A 14,531-nucleotide genomic window follows, 5' to 3' on the forward strand; every position below is an offset into this window, starting at 1 on the left:
ACATGGGTAACTTAAAAAAAAAAGAAAATTTTGTCACTAAAGCATTTTTTAAAATGCACATTAGAGTACAGAAGGTGGGAAAGAATCATCAATGAGGACAGCATTGAAAGGGAGATGTTGAATTTGTTAAATATATTAAAAAGAAACAAAAGTTTATGTAAGAGATTTGCAGTTTCATATATAACCCTCTTTTCCTGTCTGGTGTATATGGAAAAAGTTCAAAAACAAAAAAAATTTTAATGAAAAAATGAAGTAGAAGTAGCAATCTGTCATTGATTGACATTAATAAAGCCAACTTTAAAAATCCCTCTGCTTTTTCCTACTTACACATTGAAAAATCACATCCAGGCACTTCCCTTCTTTAAACAGCCTGAAAACTAAATCCAAATCAGAGTATATAACACCTGGCAGAAAAAGGTGGGAGATTAGTCAGACTACTACATTTTGGAATTCAGGGCTAAGTATTGTGTACTGCTGATAAATTCACTGCTAAGTACAGTGATCCTTCACCTATGCGGGAATTAGATTCCAGAGACCCTTGAGATAGGTGAAAATCTGTGCAGTATAGCCAATCAGCGCCCAGGATACAGAACACAGCACTGTGGCCGATTGCCTTTCATTCCATCAGCCAATAGTGTGCTGTGTACAACCTCAAGTTGGCAAACTTGTGCAACTGGTAGTGGCATACTGTATTTCCATTGTGTATAGTACAGTATTCATCCACAAAAATCCAACAATATAGCAAAAACTCTGCGATACAGAATTAGATATATATATATTTTTAAAACCTGCAATACAGTGAAGCCACAATAAGTGAACCATGATATAGCAAGGGATGACTGTATTGTGTACTCCTGCTAAACTCCCCCCTTATTTTTTTTAACCCTTACCTTCCATCTCAGAAATCAATACTGTACAGTGGTTGCAAGACAGAAGAGTGGTAAGGACTAGGCAATGGGGTTTAACTGATTTGCCTAGGGTCACAGCTAGGAAGTATCTGAGGCCAAATTTGAACCAGAGACCTCCCATTCCTGGGCCTGGCTCTCCATTCACTGAGCCATGTAGCTGCCGCCCGGCCCCACCCCACCCCAGCCTCTACCCCATTTATTCTTAAAGGAGTTCTTTTTTTCAGTGAATTTTTGTACCTCCTTTTCCATTTGAACTAATTTGCTTTTAAAGAAGTCCTTTTCTTCAGAGAATTTTTTTGCCTCTTCTACTATTAGGCCAATTGTTTATTAAGATGTTATTTTCTTCAGTACTTTTTTTGTACCTCTTTTACCAGGTACAATTTTCCCTCTACCACTCTCATCTCATTCTCTTTCTCTTTTTTTCCCCAAACCCTTACCTTCCACCTTAGAATCAACATCATATATTAGTTCCAAGGCAGATGAGCAGTAAAGGCTAGACAATGGGGATCAAGTGACTTGCCCAGGGTCACACAGCTAGGAAGAATATGAGGCCAGATTTGAACCTAGGACCTTCTGCCTTTGGGCCCAACTCTCAATCCACTGAGCCACCTAGTTGCCCCCCTCATCTCATTCTTTAACTCTTCTAAGAATTCTTGTTGGGCTTAGATCCAATTAGCATTTTTATTTGAGGCTTTTTTACTACGTTTTCACACTGTTATCTTCTGGGTCGATGTCTTGGTCTTCCCTGCTACCATAATGGATTTTTAGAATCAAATTCTTTTGTTATTGTTTTCTCATTTCCCCAACCTATTTCTTGACTTTAAATTTTATGTTACAGTTGTGCTCTGCTCACCATAGGGTGAGGAGGCAACATCTGGTTTTTTCATGCTAATTTTCAGAGAAAGTTCTGGAGGTTTGCACGTTTTTGGTGCTTTCAAGTTGGTATGATCCTGGGAGATGTATGGTCACTGCTATCTTGATCTGTGCTCTGGTCTTTATCAAAGTAGGGCCCCTGGTTCCCTGTACTGCATCCTCTAGCATTCTTCTTTGCTTTATAATCATAACCAAGTCCTCTGCTCCCTTGTGACCAACTACCAGCACTCCTCTCTAACCTGGAATTGCATCCCAGAAATCCACATGGGCAACAGAGCTGCCAATCAGTATCAGTTGCATTCAGTACTAGCAAAGGGTTTCCTGTAATCTCCTTCTGAGCAGTCATCTGACCATCTTACTATCTCTGGGCTGAGAGCTCCCAAAACTGCTGCTGCTGCTGCAATTGCTGTTGCTACAGTGGTTGTGTGGGATCCAGACAGAATCCTTAAGTTTTCATAACCGGAAAAATGTCTTTCTCAGACTTTTTGTTGGTTTTGCCACTCCAAAAATTAAATTTGAGGCATTATTTTAAAGTTTTCTGGAGAAGAATTTTGGAATAATTCAGCTGGGTGGCTGCCCCTAATGTACCATCTTGATTCTACCTACCCAAAATATTCTTTAAAGCATAGCTAAAATATCACCTCCTTTTGTCTCCCTGAAATTTCCCTTTTGATCACCTCAATTTGGTACTTCTCTAACATTTTTAGGTAATACATGGAGTAATACATGGCATTAGCCTTATTTGTTATTGTTTTATTCCCAAATAGGGTGAATATTACAAGACAGCAGGCAATCCATCTTAACTAAACTTCTCCAGTTCCCCCAGGACCAAGAACACACAACTCCACACACAACCGATAAACTTCTTTCCATGTGATATTAGACATAATGGGCTTAGCATGTCATCTCTTCAGTCTATGTAAGTTTGAAATTCTAAATACTATGGCCATATCATCCCATCTCCAGGAAGATCAGGATATATGTTCTATACAAAGAGTCCAGCAGTTATAATCAAAAAATGATCGGCATCTAATAATGTTCTTTTATTTAAGTACTAGTAAAGGGATAGAAGAGGGAAAAGTACTCCCTTCTAAGCAATCAAGCCTAAACAGAAAATTCTCAGTTTTTCTATGCCATGACTCCCAAAGGCCCTCAAGGAACCCATTCATTGCTATTCCCTCCTGTGAAAGAGCAGGTTCTAGTATAGTATATATATACTTCAATGGATTTATGATTCTCTCCACATAGAATTGATACAAATCAAAATCCATGTGATTTTTTGGTATGTTATCACATCAATCCTCCAGAGCTAATTAACCCAGAAAAGAAGACTTTCTCTAAATCTCTTCACAGTTTACCAGTGAAATTCTGTTAAGTACTAGTACACACTTTAGCTATCACAGGATCACTGATATTGAGCTGGAAGGGACCTCAAAGACCACACACCCACTCCCACCCCTTCATTTTACAAATGAAGCAACTGAGGCCTAGAGAAGTTAAGTGATTTAAATGTTCAAAGTCACACAATAAGCATCAGAAGCAGATTTTGAACTCAAGTTTTCCTGGTTTCAAATCAATGTTCTACCTACAAACCACACTATTAGAGCAGTAGTTTTAGAGATAATAGGATCGGGGTTCAAATCCTTCCTGCAACACTTTTGGTATACCTATAACCTTGGGCAAGTCATTTAACTTTAAATCTGTAAAATGATCACTTACAGGTTTAAATCTATGATCCTATGACAATATTACCTCCATCTATTATTCCTTATCTCTCACCACATAATCAACTTTTTCTCAGATATTTTCATCCCTTTGGTAACCCATACAGTGAAAAATCTCCTTCTGGTTAATATTATATTAAATCTATCACCTGGTCCTATATTAAGGAATCCAGTCATTCTTAAGCTTCATTTTAAAAGTAGAAAACATTTTCAGACAAAAATTCAATGGGTAAACAACAATGACAATACCTTCTCTCAAACACTGTATGCTATCCCTCCACAGATTAGACCTGAAGAAGGAATCAAAATAATTCTTGTTCCCCATTATCACTTCAACTTTCCCTTTACCTCCATCACCTAGCAACCTCTCCCTCTCTGAAGTTCATTCAACCAAAACATTCTATCCAACCCAAATTATGAAGGCTGTTTACCAATCTTTAGGCCATTGTCCTTTCTCAAAGGAATTCAGCACCTGGCTCACTATTTTCCTCTCCTCCTCAATGAATTGTCTTTGAACCAGGAACCCAAGACCTACTTCTCCACTCCACCTCAGGCACAAATAAAGATGATCAAAAATCAAATCTTACCATTATCCAGAAAGGTTCTACTTCCTAAATAAAAACTCTTTTAAATAAGTGATAAATAAAATTAAAAAAAAACTTTTAAAGACATTCTTCTATCTGGTCACAGCTTCCCATCCTTTCTCTTCTCACTATTCTCACTATGCCTCACCCTTTCTAAACCTCTTAAACACTCTCATGGAGACTTACAATCTCTCCACTCCATGACATGTCATAATCATCATTTCACCTAGCCACCTAAAAGTCTTCTGTTTACCAAGCTAAACATCTTTCAGTCTTTTAAGTCCCATACCAACAAGATCACTGTCAACTTCCTGAATGTGCTTCAGACTGTCAGTGCCCCTTCTAAAATGTCCCCAGAATTGGATATAGAATTTTATAAACAGCCTGACCAGGATAGGGTAATTGAAACAATGGCCTAATTGGCCTCCATGCCTCGCTAGACCATTCTACACTGTTGTCAAAGTAATTTTCCTTATATACAGATCCAACCACATGACTCCCCTATTTAGTTAACTCCAAATAGCTTATACTTGCCTCTAGGACAGAATATTAAACTCCTCTTTTTAGCTTCTAATATATCCTCTACCACCTGATCCAAACCTATCTTCCCAGCCTTTTCTTCCCACTCCACCCCCAACAATGACCATGATCGAGGCAAACTGACTTTCTCTCTATTCCTTACATACCTATACTCCATCTTCTGTATTCATGCCTCTGCACAAATCATTGCCCACATGCCTGGAATGTCCTCTCTCATTACCTCCTGTCTTCATAAAATGGTCCTCCCATCAAAGGAGAAATAAAAAGGGAAAAGATATTTGGTCTTTCCTAATCACTCCTAATGCTAGTACTCTCTCCCCGAAACTCCCTTGTATTAAATATTTCTATGTATATTGCATATATTTGCATTTATTCATGTTCTGTTATTGCCATATAGTTTTCTATATATATAAAATGTAATTTTTCTTTGGACAGGAACTTCTCATTCTTTGTACTCATATTCCCAGCATCTAATGGTGCCCAGCATAAAGTAAGCCTAAGTACTTGTTGACTGACTGATCTGTTAACAAAGATTGTATTTTCTTTTTTTCATTTCATGTAACAGGGAGCTAGCAATAATGCTACCAAAAAAGAGTCATTGAGGCATTTTTTAAAAAGTAAACAAAAAACAGTTCCGAGAAACAAACAACTCAGAAGAGCTTTGAAAGAAATATGAATTTTTATATACGTTTCAAAAACACAAGCTATACATAACAGAATTTTGTAGTTGTATATATAATCTTTCTGTTCTACTTTGTATGTGGGAAAATGTATATTTTCTGGTGTTTCTTAAGTTTAGATTTTTAAAATTCTTTCTTGCTTGTGACCCTTCTGACAAAACATTAGTATAGTTTGGTTTTTTTTTAAGTAACCCAAGTAAGAGTCTCTTTTATATAAATGCACTGGAAAAGTTACAAAGATCAACAACCCAATTTCTATGTCTAAGTTTAGTGAACTCTATTTTTAGATCTTCAATACTAAACTTTCTCCTGGTCCCCTCCCAGAAAATTTCTCCTCAGGAAATTAAACTCTCACCACTGCTCCAGTATGTATCAGCAGAAGGACCATTCTTCAGTTGTGCCATAACTAAATAGCTGGCCTGCTTCAAAGACCATTTTCTAAATTTCCTCTGTCCAGTGAACAGTAGTCATTTTCCTAAGATCTGGCTTGTACTAAGCTATATGAGTGAGAAATCACTAAACCCTCCTATAACAGTCTGGGAGAGGTGCCTGAGTCTCAAGAGAGGTTTATTAAATATCAGAGATGATTTTCGAACTTAGATCTCCCACTAAGTCCAGCACTCTATTCACTACCTACAATATACTATCTGCCTTTAGAGAAAAAGTCAAGCTATCTATGAAAATGTAAAAACCAGGTGAGTGAGGCTCAATGACTGATCAAAGATTCAAATGCAAAGGTTACCCAGCACCCAGAAAATTTTATGTAGGTAGATCACTGTTGGCTACCGATTAACTTTTGCACCTTCCACTTAAAACAGCATGTAATCTAACTTTCTACTCAGACTTTATTAACTGGTAACCAGTGGCATGGAAAAATTTCTGAATATCAAGTCAGAGAACCTCATATCAAACCTCTGCTACCTATTAGATCAATGGAACCTTGAGCAAATAACAACTTACTGCCTCAATTTCCTCATCTGTAAAATGAAAGAGTTGAAGTTTAAAGTCCCTTTCAACTCTTAAACTATAATATATTAATTACTAGATTTTTTTCCTTGACAAAAAAAGGATAAATAGTAATGGAATTGTTTCTATCTTATACTGTCATTATTGAGCAAAAAATTATTTTTACACAATGAAATTAACCTATGTATGGTAGCTGTTTACAAACTCATACTTCATACATCACTAATTTTTTAATGATGAAATAATTTCTATTAATTCACTTATCCATTTGGAATGTGAGATACTGGTTCCAACCTATTTTGTGCCAAACTGCTATCTAACTAGTTTTCCAAACAGTTCTTATTAAATAAGTTTTTTTCTAGAACTCATTAACAAATGGGAAAACTAGTGGGAAATTTTGCTGAAAAAAGGAATTATATCCACATCTCACAACATGTACCTCAATGAATTTCATCAGAATGACATATTTTAAAATACAATTTTATATGGAAGAAAAAAGAATCATATATTTCTATCTCAAGTGTGAAAGGGTTGTTTGATTATATTAAAAATAAACTTCTAAGCAAGTATGACAAAAGAATAAGACAAGTAGGACAAATTAAAACCTTGGCATCTAATAATACAGTTCTGTTATAAACTTAAAAAGTTAACTCCAAGTATATAACAACCTATCAAAAGAAAGAGCCAATTTTCATAAAGTTGTTAAAAGATTAAATTGTTAAGTCACTTGAAGCATTTTCAATCTCACTTATCTTCAATGAGATAAAATTTAAAACAAATTGGAGTTACTCCACACCCATCAAATTGGCACACACTAAAAATTAAAAGCAGGAAAACAATGTTATTAAAAGACTGTAGAAAAACAAGTCCTCACAAATGTGACACTACTGTGCTATAAGAAATGATGATGGAACAGCTGGATAGCTCAGTAAATTGAGAACCAGGCCTAGAGATGGGAGGTACTAGATTCAAATCTGGCCTCAGACACTTTCCAGCTATGTGACCCTGGGCAAGTCACTTAACCCCCATTGCCTAGCCCATATCACTCTTCTGCCTTGGAACTAATACACAGTATTGATTCTAAGACAGAATTTATGGGTTAAAAAAATGATGAAAGAGATCGTTTCAGAGAAGTCTGTGAAGACTTGTAGGAATTGATGTAGAATATGGTGAGGAGGAGGAGGATAGTAATTTATAACACCCTCTGATCATCTCAAATTCTTATAATGATTCCAAGGATGTGACTGACAACGATAATAAAGAAAGCTACTCATTACTGACAGAGAACCGATGCACATAATGTGGAGAATAAGACACTTTTTGGACACAGCCAATATGGGAATTTGTTTTACTTAACTACTGTTTAATTGTTATTAGGGAGATACTCTTCCCCCCAACCCCAAAGCAGGGAGGGGAAAAGGGAGATGGGAGGAAGAAAATAATTTTGACTTAAATTTTTTTTAATAAAAGCAGATACTTTTCATTACTTATAGAACTACAAACTTGTAAAAAAATTATAAAGTGCTGCAAAAAAACTGAAGCAAATCAAATATCTAATAATAGGAGAATAATCTTACATATCTGACTCCTCAAAACTACAAATTTAATCTCATCTCTCTCCTGAGCCCCATGTTTACATCACCAACTACCTTAATCCTCTCGACTTAGATATCCCATATATTTACACACCAAACTTGGCATGTTCAAAATGGGACTCGTTATCTTCCAATCCACGAAAGGATACATACACTCTCCTCTTCCCAACTTCCCTATTTTTGTTGATGATACCCACCATCCTCTGCTGGTTCAAAACAAATTTATCAGCACTTGGTAAATGCTTGTTGAAATTAATTGGTTGGGTAAATTGTGGTTCATTTAACATAAAGGAATATTATAATGCTGTTAAAACCAAGTATAAAGAATAAAAAAGCAACATAGAAAAGACTTGTGAACTAATGCCATAACTACAAGATACATGCTAATTACATAAGAAATGAGACTAGACAAAAGACACTGATAAGTTGAAGTCAATTCATTTGAATAGACATGGTTACAAAACAAATGTAGTTAGTTGTACTTATGTTTATTATTAAAGATACAATAAATTGTGTTTTTTTCATTCTTTCCCTAGAACTTCATGTTCTTAGGTTTATCAGACTGATGCTCTATTTGCTTTTTCAAGAGGTACTTATCTAATCTGTTCTATTAGTCTACTTTCCATTTTTTTATTTAATCCCAAATAGTACAGAAAATTACTGCTTCATAATATAATTTGAAATCTAGCAATATCACATCCCCTTTATTCATGCTTCACACACTTATTTTCCCCATATAGTCTTAATATTTTGTTCTTCCATATTAGTTTTATCACTTATTCCAATTCTACAGTGTTTTAGGTAATTTGATTGCTATAGAATAAAATATTTTTAATGTGAGTAGTACTCACAGTTTTTACTATGTTAGCATGACCTATCAATGAACATTGACTCTGCTTCCCCTCATTTAGGTCTCCCTTTATTCCTGATTATTGTGTAACTGTATCTACACATGTAATGGGAAAAGGATAGAGACAGGATAAGATTTAAGAGAAGTAGAAGGCTGTCTTTAAGGCACTTACTAGAAACTCAAGGGAAAGGATTTTAGCAGGCAGAAGGCAGAGGAGGAACAGTTTGGAAGTGACAACTGGGAGAGTGAGTGACTTCCTGGGGGAGAATAGGCTCTTCCTGCAATGAAGGGTGGAGAAAGGGCAGGCTTGTTGGAGGAAAAACTCCTAAATCATCTTTAGAGGTACTCTGTTTGACTGGGAAAGATCTAGAAAAGGATCTGATCATACCTGCTGTGCTTTCCAGAAGGTTTTTATCTAAAAATCTTGTCAGATCAGCTTTGAGGTTTTACCTCAGGCATCAGACCCCCTGGAATGGACTTAGCCATTGGAGAGCAATCATAATGGGTTTTGGAGACAACTTATGAATTTAATCTAACTACTGAGGGTCACAGATAGGTAGCTTAGTCAGCTTTTGGGGAACACCTAGATAGAAATAGGGAGCTGGTAAGACTCAAAGGCTTCCTCTTTCAAGGGACGTAGAGGGTTGTTGGGTGAATAGCTAGATCCCTTAGAGTTAGGGACCCCTGGTTCTGATCCTCAGTTTATATGCCCTCTTAAAATAAGAGATACTAATTTTATATATCAATTATCTCCAAGGCATTTGCACAACTGGCCCAGTGAGGGAAAGTGATTCTGCTTCACTCTCACTAACCAGAGGTTAGAATACCCAGAGTTCAAAGCTGGGTATTCAGGGGATCCTTAAGTGGAATCTACTATTATCCACTCTGGGTCTCTCCTCATATCTTTTTTTACACAAGACCTGTGTGTATCTTGGTAGGTTAACTCCAAAACAGGTCCTTAAAAAAAATCTCTCACCCATTCCTGTTTCTTGTGAGGAACATAGATATGCTAATTATTTGGGATCTATTTTATATCCTACTATTTTGCTAAAGCAATTATTTACTTTTTGTTGATTCTCTTAGGTTTTCCAAGTGTGCCATTATATCAGATACAGATAATTTTGTCTTCTATCTGATAATGCATAGATACTTAATTTTTATCTTGCTGATAAAATACAGGTAGCATTTTTCTAATATTTTGCTGCTTCTGGTTCTTTCATTTAACAAATTGAAAACTACTTAAGTGTAGGATTACAAGCAGTATCAGGCACAATAACTCCTAAAATGTTTTGCTTAGCTATTTTCAGTAATTATATCCTGTAAAATCAAGGAGTAGATTGGGTTCTTGTAAAATATATTGAAACAATTTATCAACATTTTATATATTTTAAAAAGAATAACTGAACCAATTAAAGAAAACACCAACAATGTAAAAAATGGCATGCATTCTACTAGGGTTGGGAATTCAGAAGTGCTTTAAAAAATGCAAAATTTTTAAAATGTTTGTAGAGAAATATAACTATCCTTACATTGGTTGAAAAATGAGATGAATTAGACCCCTTACAGAAATAAAATCTTTAAGAACAACTTTCTCCAGTTTTGAACTATTAGATTTTTTAAACACCAATTATTAGGAGAGACTTTTCAAAGTGAACACTGCTCTCTTACAGTTTTTCATACTATATTCAGGATGAAAATTCCGACACCTACAGGAATCTAAGGGCAAATTCCAATACATTGTACCAAGTATAATTACCAATACAAGCTAAGCACTGACTGATTATTTCTCTGAATAATATGCAGCATTCCAAATGCTTCCACTTACTACTGGGCTGTTTCCCAACTGGCACACTACCCTATATTTAGGATGCAATAGTGCAATGACTAGCAGCAACAAAAATGAATCAGTGGTTTCATATGCCCAGAATGGCAGGGGACACTGAGATGTATTTAACTATAAAGTAAGAATCTAAGAACCCTGAAAAGAAGAAAGAAATGGGAAGCCTATGGAAGGAATGTGGTTTAAAAAATGATAAAGGTATTTTATGATAGGTGTCCACCATTACACTTTTCCCTGAAAAAGGATGTAAAACAAATCATGGTTGAAACTAGAAACAATGGAGAATATTTAAATATTTAAGAAATTTCACAATAAATGTTTTTGTGAAGTGAATATATATACCTCAATTTTATTTTGTGTGAATCAATGTTCATAATTCCACATTTATTAAACCAGAGTATACATACCTGTACTCTACACAAAGCAGAGGAATAAAAAAGTATACTGGGAGGTATTCTAGGTACTTCCTAATATAATTCTACTTCAAATATATAGCTAAAATGGGAACTAGAACCCACAGAGAAAGGTAAAAAATGAAAATTGTGAATACCTATTGCCAGGCTAAAATTCTTCCATGCCCCTTCCAGAAAGACATAAAGAATGTCATTTAATCTCCTGCCCACACAGTCAAACTACTCCACCAAATTATCAAAGGTCACTATTGAGAAAGAAGATATATTTTACATTAAAGACTTGACAAACCAAGACAACTTCAGAAATACAAAAGTAATTAAAAATGTAAATAATCAACATATTAGAATTTTTTAAAATTACTAGTTCAGAATGATGCAACTTCAAAGCAAAGTTTAAACACCTGTCTTTGTTGCCACTACCTCAGAAAGGCAGTCAGCTTAAATCAACTTAATTTATTCCCATACAGGACCAAACACATTCAGGAAAAATTGTGATCTTTTAAAAATTAATTTGTATTTAACATGTTGTCATCTAGTAGGAATTAAAACACATAAATTTCATTTAACAAGTGGGAAAACTAATCTGGCTTTACAAATTCAATATGTTGTGAATAATCTCGTAGAAGCTTAAAAATTTTGATTGACTAAATATATCTTATAAAGGCAGAAGCAGTCAACACAACTCCAAGGGTATACAAAACTGAAAACTACCTAGATCATGATTTCACAAGTCTGACCATTCTAAGATAGCATGCAATTAAAAAATAATATATTATGAAAAAGTGCAGTTCATGTTAACAATACTGAGCTTAGAAATTAAACAAAATGAGGCAACCTCAGGAAAAAACACAATATGGTTCTAAAAGTTGTCTCCAAAACTTCAAATTGCATCTTCAAATTTATCTGCTCCTACTCCTCCCTACTGGAACGCTCCACTCCAGTCAAACTGGTTCCCTATACATACCAAGCATATCCCACCTCTTCACCTTTGTTCAAGTTCTCTCCTGGAATGCCATCCCCTCCTCCCTCCCCTCCAGTTTTCTAAATTTTACCCAATGAAGGAAGATACAATTCAGGCCCTAGTTTTTCTGGTTATAGGTGCCAAAGGAGATCATTCTAAACAATTAAAGCATTTTATGTTACTGTTCTCTCTCCCCAGCTAGATTTTAGAAAAGAACAATGTCATATAATACTTAGTATTCCTCAGCACTTAGTATATGGTAAATACCCAAACTTTAGCTGTAGATTTTTATTCTGGAGGAATATACTGTCTCCAGTCAGAAGGCAATCCATTAAATTAAATGTCCCTAAGTGTCCTGTACCTTTAGGGGATGAAAAACTACATTTTATTTCCTCAAAGTATTGATATCACAGAAGGAACAGTTGCTGAGTAGGGAAGGGGAAAACAAGACTTTAAAATCTATAAGTAAAATCCTGACTTATTATAGGTGGGGACCCAATTTAAAAAGAGCCCCATTCTACCTCTTCCCCACACCTTCCAAATCATCTACAATTCATCTGGCTCCTATAGGAACTAACCACTATAACAAAGCACTTTAAATGCAAAAACAAACAGTTATAGGCCTCAAGGAACTTAGTGAACAATAGGAATCTAGAGAAATGAGTAGGACAGAAGTCTCTCCTCACTTTCTACTTTACATTCCCTTTCCACCATTAGAAAAGTCTCCATAGTTCTTCCTTCAAAATATCCAACATTAATAAGAGGCCACTTATGTGAACTGTTGAAAGTTACAGGCATAAGTTAGAACTCAGGTTTGAATGCAAAAGTATCAAACAGGAAAAAGCAGAGGCATTATATTTAATTTTGCCTTAACAAGGACAAAAACTAATTTGCTCTGAAATTAAGAAAAATGTCCAAATAAAAAATAGAAGAAAATGTGAGGTATTTCAAAACAGAAATAACTCACCTGAAAAACAGATTAAGGATGTAATTTAAGAAGCACTGAACTACCTGAAATCCATGACTAAGAAAATGTCCAAGACTAATAATGCAGGATAGAATCCAGCATGATTTTAGCTTAGAAATAAGATTCTTTACTATCAATACAATTGAGTTGTCAAGGGAAACTATGGAATCTCTTTTCCTTAGGAATGAATTCTATACTATCTGAGGTTTGTAATTTAGAAATAATCTCAGATGGGAAGAAACTAAGGTGACCTTTCAAGGTGCCCTTCTTCCCCTGCCCCAGTCCAATAATTCTAAATGTTGCCACTGACCTCTGTCCAGACATTAGTGTCTATCTCTGAAGTCAGGAGATGTGGTGCACACTTTTTGTCAAGCTTCAACTCCACTGTCAACAAACTGATGATTTTTTCTGAAGAGTGTGTGGACCTGCCCCTTCAACTTTCTCAACTGAAAGACTATCATACCAACATGAGTTTCACAATTCCTATTAGATGGTGGTTGTGTAAATATTGTTTTTTACTCCTACCTACATTCATGCGTGCCTGGAATGTTCCCCAACTTCCATTTAATAAAATGACTCCCTCCTTTTTGATTTCCTACCTGAAAATTTGCTTTGGCCCAAAATCATGAGTATCCTGCATTATGAGTCCACTTTCTCCAGAAATTTAAGAATCCATTTTCAACAAGTTGAAATATCTGTCTTAAAAAAAAAAACACTACTTTTTATTAGGGTACGAATAAAATCTTAGTACACTTATCCCAGATACTCTATACATACACCTAGCTATATGTTCCACTTTTGTCTCAAACAGAAAGAAGGGGGAAAGAGAGAAGGCAGAGAGAGGAGAGAATGGGAGAAAGGGGAAGGGAAAGTGAAAAGAGAAGAAAGACTGAAAGAGGAAAAAAGGAGAGAGAAAATGATAAAGTCAGAGTAGAACCTTTGCTAGTAATCATTTCTACTCCCTCATTCAGAGAAAAAGTAAGAGCAAAGGGCACACTGCTTCTCAGACAGAACTCTTAATAAGTACTAAATCAGATCCTTTCAAAAAAAGGTCTGCACGTTTAAAAATTATGTACACAACTAAATGATCACAAACATTCAAAATAACTTCTGGGAGACTGAAAATAAAATGGCAGTAATAAAAGGGCTTCTGGGATTCTATAACTGACAAAACGCAAGGAACTCCTCTGCTACCTTAAAACCCATCCTTAATCTTCAATACTCTAGAGGTTACCTATCTGTCAAAATGTACATACTGAACAGGCTGGTTCTTTATAAACTATTAATTTCAGAAAGAGTCGTTGGGAAATAAGGGAGGATTTCGGGACAAGCAGAATAGACTGTCCTCTGGGAAAACCTCCGAGATACTCCCAACTTTGGAGCTGCTCTCAAACTCCTACGAAGGAAAGAACAGGTACTGGACCTTCAAAGGAAACCTCGAGCGCGGGCTGGGGTCTCCGGAGGAGCCTCGTGGACACAGAACAGTGGGGAGGGGGAAACCCGACTTCATCCTCCCTGAGGGAAGAGCTTAACAAGCGGCTCAACCTGGCTGCTCCTAGAACAGCTTCTGACAGACAGGCGGCACATCCACCAAACCCCACGCAGGTTTTTTCCTCACTTCCCTCCCCTC

At 35.9% G+C, this 14,531-nt stretch overlaps 1 protein-coding gene and 1 long non-coding RNA gene across 9 annotated transcripts in view; one reads left to right on the forward strand and one right to left on the reverse strand.

Annotated features, from left to right (window-relative positions):
• LOC130455481 (uncharacterized) overlaps positions 1 to 2,670 on the forward strand; it is a 92,834-nt gene extending 90,164 nt beyond the window's left edge. For both annotated transcript variants that reach the window (XR_008913476.1, XR_008913475.1), the window contains one exon: positions 2,549 to 2,670. This is a non-coding gene — a long non-coding RNA (uncharacterized LOC130455481). The remainder of the gene's footprint in view (positions 1 to 2,548) is intronic.
• The window catches only part of DAG1 (dystroglycan 1), an 89,789-nt gene that overhangs the window by 74,270 nt on the left and 988 nt on the right, over positions 1 to 14,531 (reverse strand). For 3 of the 7 annotated variants that reach the window (XM_016424389.2, XM_016424387.2, XM_056805064.1), the window contains exon 2: positions 13,501 to 13,596. The exons of 2 other annotated variants lie outside the window; for them this stretch is intronic. The gene's annotated coding sequence lies outside the window, so the exon portion shown is untranslated. Of the gene's footprint in view, positions 1 to 13,500; positions 13,601 to 14,531 lie in introns of all 7 variants that reach the window. 2 more of the 7 variants (XM_056805063.1, XM_016424388.2) reach the window with 1 other exon arrangement.

The sequence above is a fragment of the Monodelphis domestica genome, chromosome 7, assembly GCF_027887165.1.
Source record: "Monodelphis domestica isolate mMonDom1 chromosome 7, mMonDom1.pri, whole genome shotgun sequence".
Lineage (NCBI taxonomy): Eukaryota > Metazoa > Chordata > Mammalia > Didelphimorphia > Didelphidae > Monodelphis > Monodelphis domestica.